The following is a 16,177-nucleotide window of genomic DNA, read 5'->3' on the forward strand; positions in this document are numbered from 1 at the left end:
TTTTACTCAATGGATCAGCATGTATCCAACAAGTGTGTGCGCGCGCACCACGGTTACAGCGCGCGCTCCTCCCTTCAGCCTCGAGCTAAACACTGGAAGCGCGTGTGCGCGCGCGGAGCGCCGCGTCTGACAGCAGAGATGCGCTGGATGCCATGATGCCTCACAATCACCGCACACGCAGGACACCGCGCGGAATTATGACAGGTATGTTCACATAATAATACACATTTACAGATGAATGGCATTATTTTGTGTGGAATTGCGATGAGGCGGCACAAATGCTGAAGCGCGTGACTGCGGCATCACTGGAGACCGCACGTGCTGGGCGCGAAATGTTAATTGACTCGCAGTAATTGTGTTTGTTTATCTAGACTGCGTGTTTTTCCAAAACCAATAACGGCCGCGTTCAGGTTAGTGGATCTCAGCTAACCGTTTTTGGTTCCCGCCCTGATCAGAAATTTCTAACGGAAATTCTGTCAGAATTAGAAAGCATAATTTACAACATACTACAATAAATAGCCTTGGTGGTTTAGGACATAGTTTACTAGATGCCCGTGTAAAATATAACAAATTAAAAATCTGAAAACTTTAACTTTATTCAGTAGCATCTTATTTGATTATTTACGGATTCATTTTTTCACCATTATGATCCCAGATTATGATATAAATCCCAATATGAATACTGTACACACTGGTTTACGATTTTTCGCGAGAGCAGGTATGTTCTGGAAACATTAGTGTATGGTTTTGAATAAAATAATCCTTAAAGTAACCTTTACTGAATGCTCTGTATAAGTTTTTATTAGGTTGTCAAGCAAAAACCTTCCTTCAACATTCAGACAACGTTAGTTTTTGGTTCTGAAAAACAACGCCTGAAAATAACATTTACAGAACGTCCTGTTTAAGTTCTTATAAGGTTATCACACAAAAACCTTCCTTCAACGTTCTGGGAACGTTAGCTTATGGTTATTAAAAACATAAAAAAATTGTTCCTATTACATTAGGAGTTGGTTCCCAAAAATAACCAAACGTGAACCATATGGTAACATCGAGTTCAGTCATATCTCAGAGATCTGCTGGTAATTATGGGTTATGTGTTTTATTTTCAGCAGTTAAAGTCAAACAGATGCGTTCGAGATGCATCAGATGTTTGAGCGCGTCCATACGTGTGTTATGAATTCATCTGCAGGATGCTCAGTCAATGCCAAGGGCACGAGCTCCCCGGTGACCCTGTCCTTACGGCCCAGAGCTCGCTGTACTGCTGATTTTAAAACACGGCTGTGACAATCCATCATTGCTCATGTCATTGGAGGTTTTCCTCTTGAATAAATGTGGCGAGATTGGCTTCTCTTGATGTGTGTGATGGTCTGACCCCTGCTGTCTAGCATCTGGTGCGTTGATGTTCAGAATATGTGCCACATGGTGACATGCATTAGATCCTTCCTGATTAAAAATGGATGTTTTGGTGCATTTCCCTTAATTTATTAATTGCATAAACAATGCATAACATTATTTTAGTGATGTATTTCAGGCTTCAATGTCATTATTTGTTGTGGGCCGTTGTTAGGGCATTGCTGTTCGGTTGCTATGATGTTCTGGATAGTTGTTAGGTGGTTGCTTGCTGCTCCAAGTCAAAAGACCAACCTAAAGTCTATAATATTAAGATATGGCTCAAATCCCTGCTTCATTAGGTGACTATGGCAGATTTACTTCTATTTTATTTTATTAAAATAGTAATGTTTGCATTAAGCATCTTTCACTGATATGGCCATGATAATAAAATCTGAAAATATTTGGCTATTTTGAGATTAATGAAATTGTCCAATAATGTTATGCTTGCTTTGGCAGTGATAATTCCCGTAGGGTGCATTAGTGCCCACCCACTCCTCTGGAAGTAATTTTTCCATTCATTTTTCCAATACAGATTTTCTTTTGTTAAAGGATTATAAGCCATAAACCAAACCAACCAGCTACATTGTGAATCACAACATTACAAACTTTGATTTGAAGCAAAAAAGTATTTGAAAATCTGATAAAAAAGTTCAAGGTACAAGACTGTGTTCGTCTAATGTTTTTTAAATGTTAAAACTATGCGTTTTTTTATTTTTTATTTAAGTAATGTTCCTATAATGTTTGCAAAATTATAAAATTGAATGTTCCCTTAACGTTTGCAAAAAAAAACCGTTTCGAAAACATTTAAAAATTGGATGTTGTGAATGTTCAGAGAACATTTAGAAATAACATTTATATGAAAACGTTAGCAAAACGTTCTTACAATGTGCATTGCGAATGACAATCAAATGAAAAATTCTGGAGAAATATAAAACTATCCATTTATAAAACTATAAATTTATATTCATAAAGATGAAACTGTACAAATTTGTGTTTATATCTGTAGAAATTATATATTTTAAGTTTACTGCAAAATATGCATATATATGAATATTTAAAGTCCCCCTGTAGTCAAAACTTTTATCCCTTAAAACTAATCTTTGATCATCAAAATTACATATTTAAATAGTTTTTTCTTGTGAAAATAATTTTCTCATGCCTTAAAATAGTTTGAATGTAACTCTACACCCTTGCCTCATTTACTATACGCGGATCTATGAATACGCAAATTAGCCCCGCCTCCACTCAGTCACAGCAGCCAGCGCCTCCTGATCCACGGATAATGACTGATAAAACTATGTTTTTACTAGCAGACAGCTATAGTGGATACTGTAACATTCGTTAAAGTTTCTTACTTGACGATGTTGTGTCTTCAAAATGCCTTGAAGACTCGAATGCAGCCAAGTTTGTGATTCCAGTTCGCGCAATGCGGGAGAGGTAGGTCTGACTCGGGTTATTATTCAAGTTAGCGGTTCTAAATACAAATAAATAACTGCTAACAGCACGTGCCATCGTGAAAATAGTGAAAAATATCAACAGCTAGCGAAACATCTACAGAAAATATACCGGATTAACCTGGCTGCCTTCTCACTAGACCTCCTGCTCTGCAGCACAGTTAATGATATGCTAATGATAGGATCCCTTGACGTGATTGGTTATCGATTTTTGTGACGTAGCAAAAAAAGGGCTCTTTCAAACCGCGTTTCTGGGACTGCCTTTGGGAAACTACAGTTTTAAGGAGAAAATACTCAGCAATGGTGTTGATTAATGGACTGGCACATGGTTCGTCTAAAAGCATATTAAAAACACCACATAGACAAATAAACAACATAAATAACTTGATTTTCACTACAGGAGGACTTTAAGTCTTTTGAGAGTGTAGAGAGACCGACTTTGGGTCATTTGCGGTGCTTCATGGGATTGGTGAGATTTTCTGTACAGCATTATGGGTAATGTAGTTTTTCACCAGAAATTCAGCTTTTAAACATGATATTTTAAAAATAAGTTGAAATAATGTGAACGGACAGCTTCAACAAAAGAATACCATCATTTAACAATCTTAAAGCTCACAGTAGGTCTGTATTTAATGGTTTATCAGCTATCATTAAAAATCTATTTTCCATGGAGAACATGAATGGAATTTATTGTTTCCAGAACACGACTGTTGCGCTTTATTGTGTCAGTTATAAAATCTAACGATTGACCAATATGTTCAGGCATTTCCCAAAAGTATTGTAAGCTTAAGTAGATGATAGAGACTATTGGTGCCAATGGTTTCCACGATACAAAGATAATATAATGCTCCATTAAAATTGAGACAAAGTTCCAAGCAGGGCATGGAAACCGTAGAAGAGCATTTAAATGGTATATGAGGTCGGGGGAGAACAGAGAGTGTTTAGTTAAAGATCTTTCAGTTGTAGCTTGATGTGTCTCTCTCAGGTTCAATCCTCAGTTAAACAGGCTCTGCTCTGCTCCTTTATCAGACAGCAGATATGATCTCTGATGCTCTGAGAAGACTGAAAAAGAGAGATGAGAGGCGTTGGAATGCATTGATATGCACCAATCAGCCATATGCTAAAATAATCAGCTGTATAATCGCTACTCATTTAGAACTCATGCATATTTTATTTTAAATGCAAAATGGCCGTTTAAGTTTTTGACCTGTGTGTCATAATGCAGTCTTCTACTTGTTAAAAAATGATGCCCGTCACCCTTGTTATTCCAGCTGTCGTGGATCATCTTTATCATAATGTTTGTGTGAGCCTTTTGTGTGATTTATGTATTAATAGCAGGGGTGTTTGTACAGATCTTGACGTTTGTTTTGTGCTGTGATGAAACATGCCAAGTGTAAAGGCTCCAAATATGCATATTTTAAATCTTCCCGACGTGAATTATTCATATCATACCCACGTCCACAGAATTGTTCATTCACTCCAGAAAAGGCCCAGAATAAATGGAGCACTGTTTTTGCTGAGACAGTTGGTTTTGTGTTTGTTTATAATAAAGGCAGCGGGATTCACCGACCACAAACTTTCTTCATTGACTTCCCGTCAGCAAAAAAATTCTGAGGGTTTAACGTGAATTATTTTGAGTTTAATTGTACTTTTGTCTTTGTCTATTGTCTATTTACAATGCTGAATTAAGAGTTGTCCTATTGTTGATCCTTTTTAGATGTTTAGTCTATGATCGGATACATTTAACAAAATCTTGAATTATTCATCTTTATATGGGTACCAAGTTGTCTTAGTTTGTGATGTTTGCTAAGGCTAGAATAGTTATTATTACTGCTTAAAGTTATTGACTGGTGTGCTATTACTTAAGTGACTTGCGATTTTTCTTCTGGCACCCAAAACTTGCTGAAAATGTACTTGCCTTCAGGCCGTCCAAGATGTAGATGAGTTTATTTCCTAATGGAATCCGATTTGGAGAAATTTAGCATTAGATCACTTGCTCAGCAATAGATCCTCTGTAGTGAATTGGTGCCGTCAGAATGAATCCAAACTGCTGATAAAAACATATATCACAGTAATCCACACGATTCCAGTACATCAATTAACATCTTGTGAAGTGAAAAGTTGCTTTTTGTAAGGAACAAATCCATCATTAAAGTTCAAGTTCAAATTTCAAACCTTTGCCTTCAGCTAAAATGTGCACCATCTATCCATAATATTGCTTTCTCCAGTGAAGAAGTCATCTCGTCTGAATCAGGAGAGAAATATGCCCAGATCAAGCACTGTTTACAAGCCAACACAAACAGTGCAAACACTCCAACAGTTGATGTGAGAAGACAACAGGAGGTGAACTTTTTCCACTGGAGGAAGTGTTATTATGGATTATGGTATTTTGGCCAGAAGCAACTAGAGATGTTCCGATACCCTTTTTCCCTTCCCGATACCGATTCTGATACCTAGGCTCAGGGTATCGGCCGATACCGAGTACTGATCCGATACCTGGGTGTGTATCTGGTTATACAGCTGTATGTACTACTAGATCTGTATGAATAGATACAATTATTTTATGGTGTGCTTCACCATAGATAGATAGATAGATAGATAGATAGATAGATAGATAGATAGATAGTCTGGCGAGTAAACAAAAAAATATAATATATAATGTTTGGAAAATGGCATTCCATTTTAAAATCTATTTAAATATCTAAAAGTACACTCTTAACATCAGTCAGTGAAGCATTATAAATGTATTATGATAATCGAGTATTATTTAATGATATAACTTTAGCAATTAGAATTAAAACTTGGTAACCATGAATACAGTCATTTTAACTGAACTGGTGGTGGTGCTTTTTTGGTCATTCAGTGTTTCTCTAAAAAATGGGGGGGGAACTATCAATAATACTGATAAGATAATAATCATACTATGAATTCTACTAAGAACAATATAAAACGCACTAAGGATTAACGAGCTGCTGGATTCATGAATATTAATCACGTTGTCTGCGTTAAGCTTGAACTGATTTGCTGAAATCAAAACAGGGACGATTATAGGTGGCGCCAGCCAATGAGATTGTCGTTTGCGCATTAGCTCCGCCTACTACCGGAGAACCCGGCAGTTCTTAAAAGATGAAGAATTCCAAAGGAACTCCATTATTCTGACAGGAAAATACAACAAAGACTATCGTTTACATACCAAGCAGAATTGACGCGCTACATAAGACGCTCTCTCTCTCTTTGCATGTGAGGAAAAAAAGCAAAGCGACGGCGAAAAGCAAAGCTCACACTAGAGCTTACGGTACGTCAAATACAGGTGCGCTGCGCATTCATTCAGATGAACTGAAAAATAGCCCAGATCGCTTGACGGAGAGTGAAACTCTGAAACGCTTGGTCAGAGTGTTCAGCGAGTGACAATATATCTGTGCTAAACTTATACATAGCCTCCAACTCACACACTGGCGAGTATAATCTGAGCATTTATTAGCCAGTGGCTAATATTATACACTATTTAGTCGCCCAGGGTGAAGATTTAGTCGCATATGCGAGTGATTTACTGGCAATGTGCTACCACGTTTGTATTTATTCTTTGCTGCTCTAAATAGTGGTTGCTTGTGCACAACTTCCTGTGTTTGCATTCTGAGCAGCGAAGAAGAATTGATTTCCGATTTGCAGCGTTAAGCAAAGCTAGCGGGCATAACTATAGATCTTGTTTAAGAATGGTATCGGATCGGTACATGGATTCAAGTACTCGCCGATACCGATGCCAGATTTTTTTGTGGTATCGGTGGAATTTCCGATACTAGTATCGGAATCGGAACAACCCTAGAAGCAACAGTTTAAATTTAAAATGCCTCAAGATGTTAACTGATGGACTGGACTGGTGTGGATTACCTGTGGATTATCGTGATGTTTTTATCAGCTGTTTGGACTCTCATTCTGACGGCACCCATTCAAATCAGAGGATCCACAGACAAATATTTGCTTGAGAAATTGTGAAAAATCTAGTTTTGATTTAACTTTTATCTTCATCAGTCATTGTTGCCAATGACTCATTTGTGCAGTAGTGCAGTTGTGTTTGCTCAGGAAATGAAGCGATAATTTCTGAGGTTAAACACTGGCTTGAGTCCAGGTTTAGATTAATTTGATATACTTGCAGCTTCGAATGGAGGGAGTCCAGACAACATGCCCACTTGAGTGAGATAAACAAACTGCTTAAGAATGTTTCTTGTTGCTTTAAATGGCCTTCTTTGTGTGTAACTCATCTCCATTGCCTTAATCATGGGCTTATGGCCAGAATTGTCTTGTGAGTGTTATTGCATCTTCTGTGGAGAACAGCAGATTACTTCTTCCTCCTTATACAACATTGATTAGCTTGCTTAAATATACATTGTGTAATCAGATTATTTGTGTTCGGGACATGTTGGGTTTCCCATGTTTGGACATATAGCCATGTCTCGGGTTATTTGTGTTGAATATTTTCTGCGTACGTGGTATTACAAGATTCCCAGGATTTGTTAAAGAATATCAGTGCTATTACTAAGACATGTCATGCAGTGCGCAAAACCCAGCCCTGAAAGATTGTTGTTTAATTAGCTCAAGGCTGTCTGTCTCTACACTTGTTTACAATCTGTGTCCTTCCTTTGTGTAGCAGCAAAACCACATAAAAACAAGCAGAAATTTCCTAGAAAATATTGTTGACCACCACTTGAGCTCAGTGCTCAATAAGAATATCAAAATATCGGCACCCTTGGTAAATATGATCAAAGAAGGCTGTGAAAATTTATCTGCATTGTTAATCCTTTTTATCTTTTATTTAAAAAATTCACAAAAATCTAACCTTTCATTGGATAATAAGAATTTAAAATGGGGGGAAATATCATTATGAAATAAATGTTTTTCTCTAATACACATTGGCCACAATTAACGGCACCCTTTTATTCAATACTTTTTGAAACCTCCATTTGCAAGTTTAACAGCTCTAAATGTTCTCCTATAACGCCTGATGAGGTTAGAGACACCTGACAAGAGATCAGAGACCAGTGCCCGGTTGCATAAAGCACCTTAAGTTTTTCCCTTAAGTATGACACTTAAGGCGTGATTTCCTTATCTAAGGGAATGACTTGAGGGTGTTGCATACAATCCTTAAACCATTCCCTTAGTTAAGGGAAACCGTTATATTTCACAACAGCGACCCAGGTTTTGCCGTTAAAAAAATCTACTGTTGCCATGGACACGTTATTTGTTAATGCAGATAGCGGTGTAAGTTTTCACAGAAACATAACATTTTCATGGACTAATGTGAATAAATCTATATTTAAATGTAAAGGGACAAGATAGTCATTTTATTCGTATCCAAAACGAGGTGATGTGACCATTATGAAGCGCTAAACACTCCTATGCAGTGTATGGTTCATTCATACTAGAAGCCGGAGGGCGCTGTCGAGCTGAAAGTCCATTCCGGACACAGAAGTATCTTATGAGGGAATACAGCAGCGATCGCTGATTCGCTGCAGCTAAGCTAAAAGCAGAAATGTAAACACAAACACACGATTGCGAAAATATATTTTGTATGTGTGTTTTTCCAAGTCATCTCAAGTAATATGTAGGAAAATACAGGAATAAAATATAGAATATATGTGTTCTCGTATGACGCACTCACGTTTGAGCTATTAGTTGTATGTAATTTGATTAATGTGAATAAATGCCTAAATCTGTTATAAAGCGGCCGATTGTGTCTTGTAGAAGACTTTAGGATTGAATCTGCTCGCTGTGTAACACTTAAGGTGACATTTTCCATACCTTACGTTATACTTAGGAAAATGACAGTTAAGGGGCTTTATGCAACACTTAATGGGCTTTAAGGGACACTTAAGATAAATTCTAAGGGTTTATGACGTTTCACCTAAAGAAACCCTTAAGTGTAATTTAAGGTATATTTTATGCAACGCCCTTAATTGTAAGGGAAACTTAAGGGCGATCCTAAGGGAAAATTACACTTAAGGTGCTTTATGCAACCGGGCACAGTCCTTCATCCAGAATCACTCCAGACCCTTTAGATTCCCAGCTCCATGTCGGTGCTTCTTCTCTTCAGTTCACTCATCTTCTACAGGGTTCAGGTCAGAGGACTGGAATGGCCAGCAGAAGCTTGGTTTTGTGCTCAGTGACCCATTTTTGTGTTGTTTTTGAGTAGGGATGCACCGGTTGACCGGCCATAAATCGGAACCGGACGGTTTTTGCTTATAATGTGCGATCGGCAACCGGCCGTTTTTTTGTCTTTTTTCCGGTCGATTTTTCCGGAAGTGCGCCCGCGTGCACAGACTACATTTGTAGGCCTAATCATTCGCGAACATGTAATTTGTGTGGAAGTATTTCGAAATCTGTGCGCAGGACGTGAAGATTGCAATCTGCAATGTCTGCAAAGGACAAGTTAATCGCGGATAAATAAGAGCCGCTTTCCTGTGCTCGCTGAAGTTGCGCGAGCGTACCTGTCCGCGCCCTGCACAAGCATAGACAGTGAACATTTGTTCAGCTCAGCTTCTCACGTGTTGGATGAGAAACGAAACAGACTAACTTGTGACAAAGCTGAAATGCTTGTTTTTGTAAAGAAGAACTCTTATACACTTTTGAAAAGCCAGAAGTAAACATCGGTTCTGTAAGATATAGGATGATTAGGCCTATTTTTTTATTTTACCTTAAAATTACATTGACTTAATTTGATTTAAAAAGCACCTGCTGTAGCATCTTTGTTTTACTCATTGCACTAAACATTATTTGATTTAACATTTTGGAATAATATATTCATATAGCCAACTTTGTTTTTATTTAGTTTCACTGGTAAATACCTTTTTTTCTTTTATACCAAATTTAAAAATGAAAACAAATGCTGAATGCTGATTAAGTAACATCTTTGTTTGAAGTGTTGAATGTGTTTTGATTGTGCTGTTTGGATTGTGGAACTATGCAGTTGTTACCTTAAAATTACATGGTTACAGTTAATGTATTCATTTAAGGCCAGTTTATAGATTCAACCCAATTTAAAAACAAAAGCTAAATGCTTTTGTCAGTACCTGTGTTTGTATTGAATGTAACCTACTTACTGTGCAGTTACTGCTGTTAATTTCAGATGGTTACAGTTATTTTCAATAGCCAAAACCCAGTTTGGCCTGTTAAATAGCCTACCAAATAAACATCTTGTTTATGTATACTTTCATTCTATCTTGTTTGTTGCTTTGATTAAAAAAATCGGTATCGGAATCGGCCGGTTTGCTTGTAAAAAATCGGTATCGGAATCGGCCATGAAAAATCATGATCGTGCATCACTATTTTTGAGGTTTGTGTTTGGATTATTGTACGGTTGGAAGATCCAAACATGGCCCATTATAAGATTTCTAACAGAGTCAGTCATTTATTGTTTTTTTATCTGTTGGTATTTGATAGAATCCATGATGCCATGTGTCTAAACAAGATGTCCAGGACCTCCAGCAGAAATATAGGCCCACAACATCAAAAATACAGCAGTATATTTCATTGTACACATGAGGTACTTTTTATACCTGTGTTCACCAAACCCATCTTGAGTGTTTGCTGCTAAAAAGCTAATTTTTTTAGTTTCATCTGACCATAGAAGCCAGTCCCATTTGAAGGTCGTGTCTGATAACTGAATATGCTGGAGTTTGTTTTTGGATGAGCTAGGAGAATTTTTCTTGAAACCCTCCCGAACAACATGTGCTGATGTAGGTGCTGTTTGACTAGGGATGTAATGATTAACCGCGAGCCGGTTGAAAATCGATTCAAATATGTGACGATTCAAATCGGTTGAGATGCTAAACAAATCGCGATTCAGTTAGGGGTAGGAGTTTATATGAATGTATGTCTGAGGGGAACTTACTGTCTTTAGAAATTTTTTCTTTTCATCTTGCCTCTATATAATGCATATTAAAGTTCAGAAGTGCAGCGCTGCTTTGTTTACAGCGGAAACCAAGGAAACGCTTAAAGCGCCACCTGCTGGCAGAGAGTGAATCTGCGTCTCATTCAGCTCGTCTTCGGTTTCATTTCATGCAGATATTTAAAACTGAAGTCAGACCATTCTGTTTTTGCTTCAAATTTCGAAATGATACAATATTATTTAGATTAAAAACTGCTCTTGTTGCATGTATGCAGCATCTTTGTTTGGATCATGATTAAAATGCAGTGGTTGCCTCTAATTTTAAATGGAAAGAGCACAGACAAAGCCTTATTTTGTTTATATGAAGAGATTTCTTTTATTTGTGTTATTTATTTGATTTGGAGCTTGTTTTAAAATTTCAATTTAGATTTATTTACATTTACATTATATTTACATTTTGTTATTTAGCAGAGGCTTTTATTCAAAGTGACTTACAAATGAGGACAATAGAAGCAATCAAAACCAACAAAAGAGCAACAATATGCAAGTGCTATATTAGTATATTATTATTATAGTGTTATATTTCAATTTCACAAAGAAACGTGCTGCATTTTGTCCAAGCAATAATGAAAGGATACATTTACTTTATAATTTGTCTTAAATCTCATTTTGTAAAAAAAAAAAAAAAAAAATTGTGAATCGAATTGTGAGTTGAGTGAACACATCCCTGTGTTTGACCATTTTTTTAAAGGTTTTCTGACCCCGAGACTCAACTATTTACTAGTCTTTAGCCACTCAAACTCTCCTTCTCACCATGCATCAGGACGATATAGACACACGTGCTCTTCCAGGCAGTTTCGTAACATTTTATGTTGATTGGAAATTCTTAATTATTGCCCTGATGGTGAAAATGGGAATTTTCACTACTCTAGCTCTTTTCTTAAAGCCACTTCACTAATTTGTGAAGCTCAATCTTTTGCTGCACATCAGAAATATATTCTTTGGTTTTTCTCATTGTGATGGATGATTAAGGGAATATGGGCTTTGTTTTCCCTCCTATTTATATTTCTGTGAAACAGGAAGCCATGGCTGGATAATTTCATGGTTATAATCACCCTGGAGTGCTCAAAATTGTGAATATGAATGGAAATATACTTCAGAGATATTTTACTCATAAGAATTTCTAGGGGTGCCAATAATTGTGTCCAATGTGTATTTGAGAAAAACATTTATTTCATAATGATATTTACCCCCATTTTAAATTCTTATTATCCAATGAAAGGTTAGATTTTTGTGAATTCTTTTAATAAAAGATCAAAAGGATTAACAAAGGATTAAATTAGTCAATTTGGCCGTGACTATATATATATATGTATACAGGTGCTGGTCATATAATTAGAATATCATCAAAAAGTTGATTTATTTCACTAATTCCATTCAAAAAGTGAAACTTGTATATTATATTCATTCATTACACACAGACTGATATATTTCAAATGTTTATTTCTTTTAATTTTGATGATTAGAGCTTACAGCTCATGAAAGTCAAAAATCAGTATCTCAAAATATTAGAATATTTACATTTGAGTTTGAATAAATGACCATCCCTACAGTATAAATTCTGGGTATCTCTTGTTCTTTGAAACCACAATAATGGAGAAGACTGCTGACTTGGCAATGATCCAGAAGACGAACATTGACACCCTCCACAAAGAGGGTAAGTCACAGAAGGTCATTACTGAAAGGTGTGGCTGTTTACAGAGTGCTGTATCAAAGCATATTAAATGCAAAGTTGACTGGAAGGAAGAATTTGGGTAGGAAAAGGTGCACAAACAGGGATGACCGCAAGCTTGAGAATACAGTCAAGCAAAGCCGATTCAAACACTTGTGAGAGCTTCACAAGGAGAGAACTGAAGCTGGAGTCAGTGCATCAAGAGTCACCACGCTCAGACGTCTTCAGGAAAAGGGCTACCAAGCCACTTCTGAACCAGAGACAACGTCAGAAGCGTCTTACCTGGGCTGTGGAGAAAAATAACTGGACTGTTGCTCAGTGGTCCAAAGTCCCCTTTTCAGATGAAAGTCAATTTTACATTTCATTTGGAAATCAAGGTCCCAGAGTCTGAAGGAAGAGTGGAGAGGCACAGAATCCATGTTCCTTGAAGTCCAGTGTGAAGTTTCCACAGTCAGTGATGATGTTGTTGGTCCACTGTGTTTTCTGAAGTCCACAGTCAACGCAGCCATCTACCAGGAAATTTTAGAGCACTTCATGCTTCCTTCTGTTGACAAGCTTTATGGAGATGCTGATTTCATTTTCCAGCAGGACTTGGCACCTGCCCACACTGCCAAAGGTACCAAAAGCTGGTTCAATGACCATAGTGTTACTGTGCTTGATTGGCCAGCAAACTCGCCTGACCTGAACCCCAGAGAGAATCTATGGGGTATTGTCAAGAGGAAGATGAGAGACACCAGACCCAACAATGCAGATGAGCTGAAGGCCACTATCAGAGCAACCTGGGCTCTCATAACACCTGAGCAGTGCCACAGACTGATCGACTCCATGCCACGCCGCATTGCTGCAGTAATTCAGGCAAAAGGAGCCCCAACTAAGTATTGAGTGCTGTACATGCTCATACTTTTCATTTTCATACTTTTCAGTTGGCCAAGATTTCTAAAAATCCTTTCTTTGTATTGGTCTTAAGTAATATTCTAATATTTTGAGATACTGATTTTTGACTTTCATGAGCTGTAAGCTCTAATCATCAAAATTAAAAGAAATAAACATTTGAAATATATCAGTCTGTGTGTAATGAATGAATATAATATACAAGTTTCACTTTTTGAATTGAATTAGTGAAATAAATCAACTTTTTGATGATATTCTAATTATATGACCAGCACCTGTATATGTAGGGTAAACGTACCTATTAAACTCACCAAAATCTACATCGAGACATTTTTAGTGCACAAGATATTAGTTTCAGTACAAAACGTTATGTTAAAATAAAATATTAATCTCTCACACAAAAATATTTAATTTTATTTTAAATGACAAAAGCATTTTAATTAAGATACACATCATTAAATTCAAAAAGTCCGGCTGTGCTTAATGGGTACATTTTTGTGTTCTTTAAGCACACCCCTGTTCCCATTTAAGCTCACGTCTTGTTTTATTAAAAATTATTGTTTATTTTAAGGAAAATTTTTAAAGAATAATTGTAAAAATATATTTTTTGAAGGTACAAAGTCAATTACAAAAAAAAAAAAGCAGAACACTAAAATCAAGCAACAAGGCATTCGAGTTGATCAGTTATATATTAACAGTGAAGTGTCATTTAAGCACACTGCAACATCTAGACTAGTCCACGTTTAGCTAAGTAACACATTCAAAAATCAAATAAAACAAACCAATAAAACATTTAATTCATGGGGATGAACACAGAAACTAGCCTCATTATGGAACCACTTGTTGTTGTGGATGTCAACTTATTTATTGTCTCTTATGGCTGGAATACACTACATGATTCTTGCCCCGATTTTCCACAGATTTACAGTCTGGAGAAGTTGATGTTAGTTGCCAAAGATCAGAGCCAGTCTGCAGATTTGAGTTGACAGAATCCGTAGAAAATTGATTAACTTAACTTAAAGTGACAACCATCAGTTATTAATGTCTGTTTATTAAGTATTTACATAGACGTTCAATGTGGAAGAGCTTAAAGAGAGCACACTGAGCTTAATTGGAGCAGCAACAATTTTTGTAATATTTATTAAAATGACAGGATTTGTGCTAAATAAATAGTCTAGGTCATGTATTAAGTTACATATTTACATATTTTAATTAGAGGTCGACCGATAGTGGATTTTACTGATACCGGTAGCTATGTTGGACCACACTGGTCGATAACGATTAATCAACCGATAGTTTTCAAAATGGATACTGGAAGAGAGCTATTGCTTTACTATTTTAAAAAAAAAAGCAGCAACAGTACTGAACCATAATTTGTAAATGAATAAAAATATTAACATTATTTACTATATTGATCATTAAAGTTATTTCATAGTTTGCTAATGTTAAAAGAAGAAACTTTAAAATTGAAAAATGTAGCCTATTAGTAGCTAATAGTGAATGTTGAAATGAACACACTCTAACAAGGAACAATACTTCTACAGTTTTCATTAATGCTACGAATGGACACTTATTGTTAAGTGTTACCATTTAATTTCAACAGTCATGCTTAAAGATGGCCATCTTTAAATATCTACACAAGGCCATAGCATTAAAATGACATACATATGGATATTGTATGTGTACTCACACACTTTATTTGCTTCTATTTTTTAACACTTGATAATTATCTAATAAAAAAAAAAAAAAATGTTAGTCATACACCGGTCAAAAGCGCAGCGCTGCGTCTAGGAGAACTCAGAGGTATCGCACACACACACACACCAGATGCTTTGCGTTCAAATCAAGTGGCGGTCTAAAACAATTTATTTAATCACCAAACGGACATAAGTTTGCTTCAAGAATGAACAATGTGGCATAAATGAGTTTGAAGTTCGGTGTTTAAAAAAACAGAGCAAGCGGAAAGAGAACGCGCAATCTATTACAGCTCTATATGAAGCATGCAGACTTTATCAGAGCCACAGAAAGACAAACGTTTTGCTGAAAAATGCACAATAGATAATTTATAGCCTAGGGTGAAGTCATTATACATTCACAACTATTTGGGACAAATATAATGTAATTGAATAGAAAACTATGTGAATGGCGATCTGTTCCGCTGTCAGGCTTTTCTGTCGGCTGTATTTAAATGCGAGTCTGGAGTTTCCCGATCTGTGCAGCGCGCAGTGTCACGTGTCAAAATAAACAACACGTGCTGTCAGTGATTTCCGCCTCTAGAGGCCGCTCTCGTACTGTATAATGCCAGCGGACCCTTCTCAGCCACTCCAGCAACGGTTGCAAACCGGAAAACTATCGGCATGGATTTTTGCCGATAACTGATAGTTGTGGCAATCACCTATCGGTGCCGATTAATCGGCAAAACCGATGAATCGGTCGACCTCTAATTTTAATATGAACAACAATTATTAACAATATGAAATTATACTTTTTCTTATTGATTTCACACTGAAGCTGTGTGATTTTCATAGTCGTACACCCTTTAAGCTCACCTTAAAATAATATGAAATCTTTAAAAAATTACAGCACTGTAAAATGACAGACCAGCAATAAACTGTCAATTTTTATATTATGGATGTGAAAGTACAAGCCAGTAATGCCTGTGAAGTAATATATTAGCATAGCACACAATCTTATGCAGCTAGTCAGCTAACTGTGTTCTGTGGCATCTGCGCTGTGTTGCTAAAACTATCTTTTGGATCTAATGTAATTATTTCCCACATCCAAGTTCCAGGTTATAATATGCAAAAGTCTGAACATTAATCTCTT

General features: G+C 36.6%; 1 protein-coding gene across 4 annotated transcripts in view; it reads left to right on the plus strand.

Annotated features, from left to right (window-relative positions):
• The first annotated feature begins 79 nt into the window (after positions 1 to 79).
• The window catches only part of tiam1b (TIAM Rac1 associated GEF 1b), a 90,642-nt gene continuing 74,544 nt past the window's right edge, over positions 80 to 16,177 (plus strand). For 2 of the 4 annotated variants that reach the window (XM_058744512.1, XM_058744519.1), the window contains exon 1: positions 80 to 204. The gene's annotated coding sequence lies outside the window, so the exon portion shown is untranslated. The remainder of the gene's footprint in view (positions 205 to 16,177) is intronic. The other 2 variants (XM_058744516.1, XM_058744513.1) reach the window with 2 other exon arrangements.

The sequence above is a fragment of the Onychostoma macrolepis genome, chromosome 15, assembly GCF_012432095.1.
Source record: "Onychostoma macrolepis isolate SWU-2019 chromosome 15, ASM1243209v1, whole genome shotgun sequence".
NCBI lineage: Eukaryota > Metazoa > Chordata > Actinopteri > Cypriniformes > Cyprinidae > Onychostoma > Onychostoma macrolepis.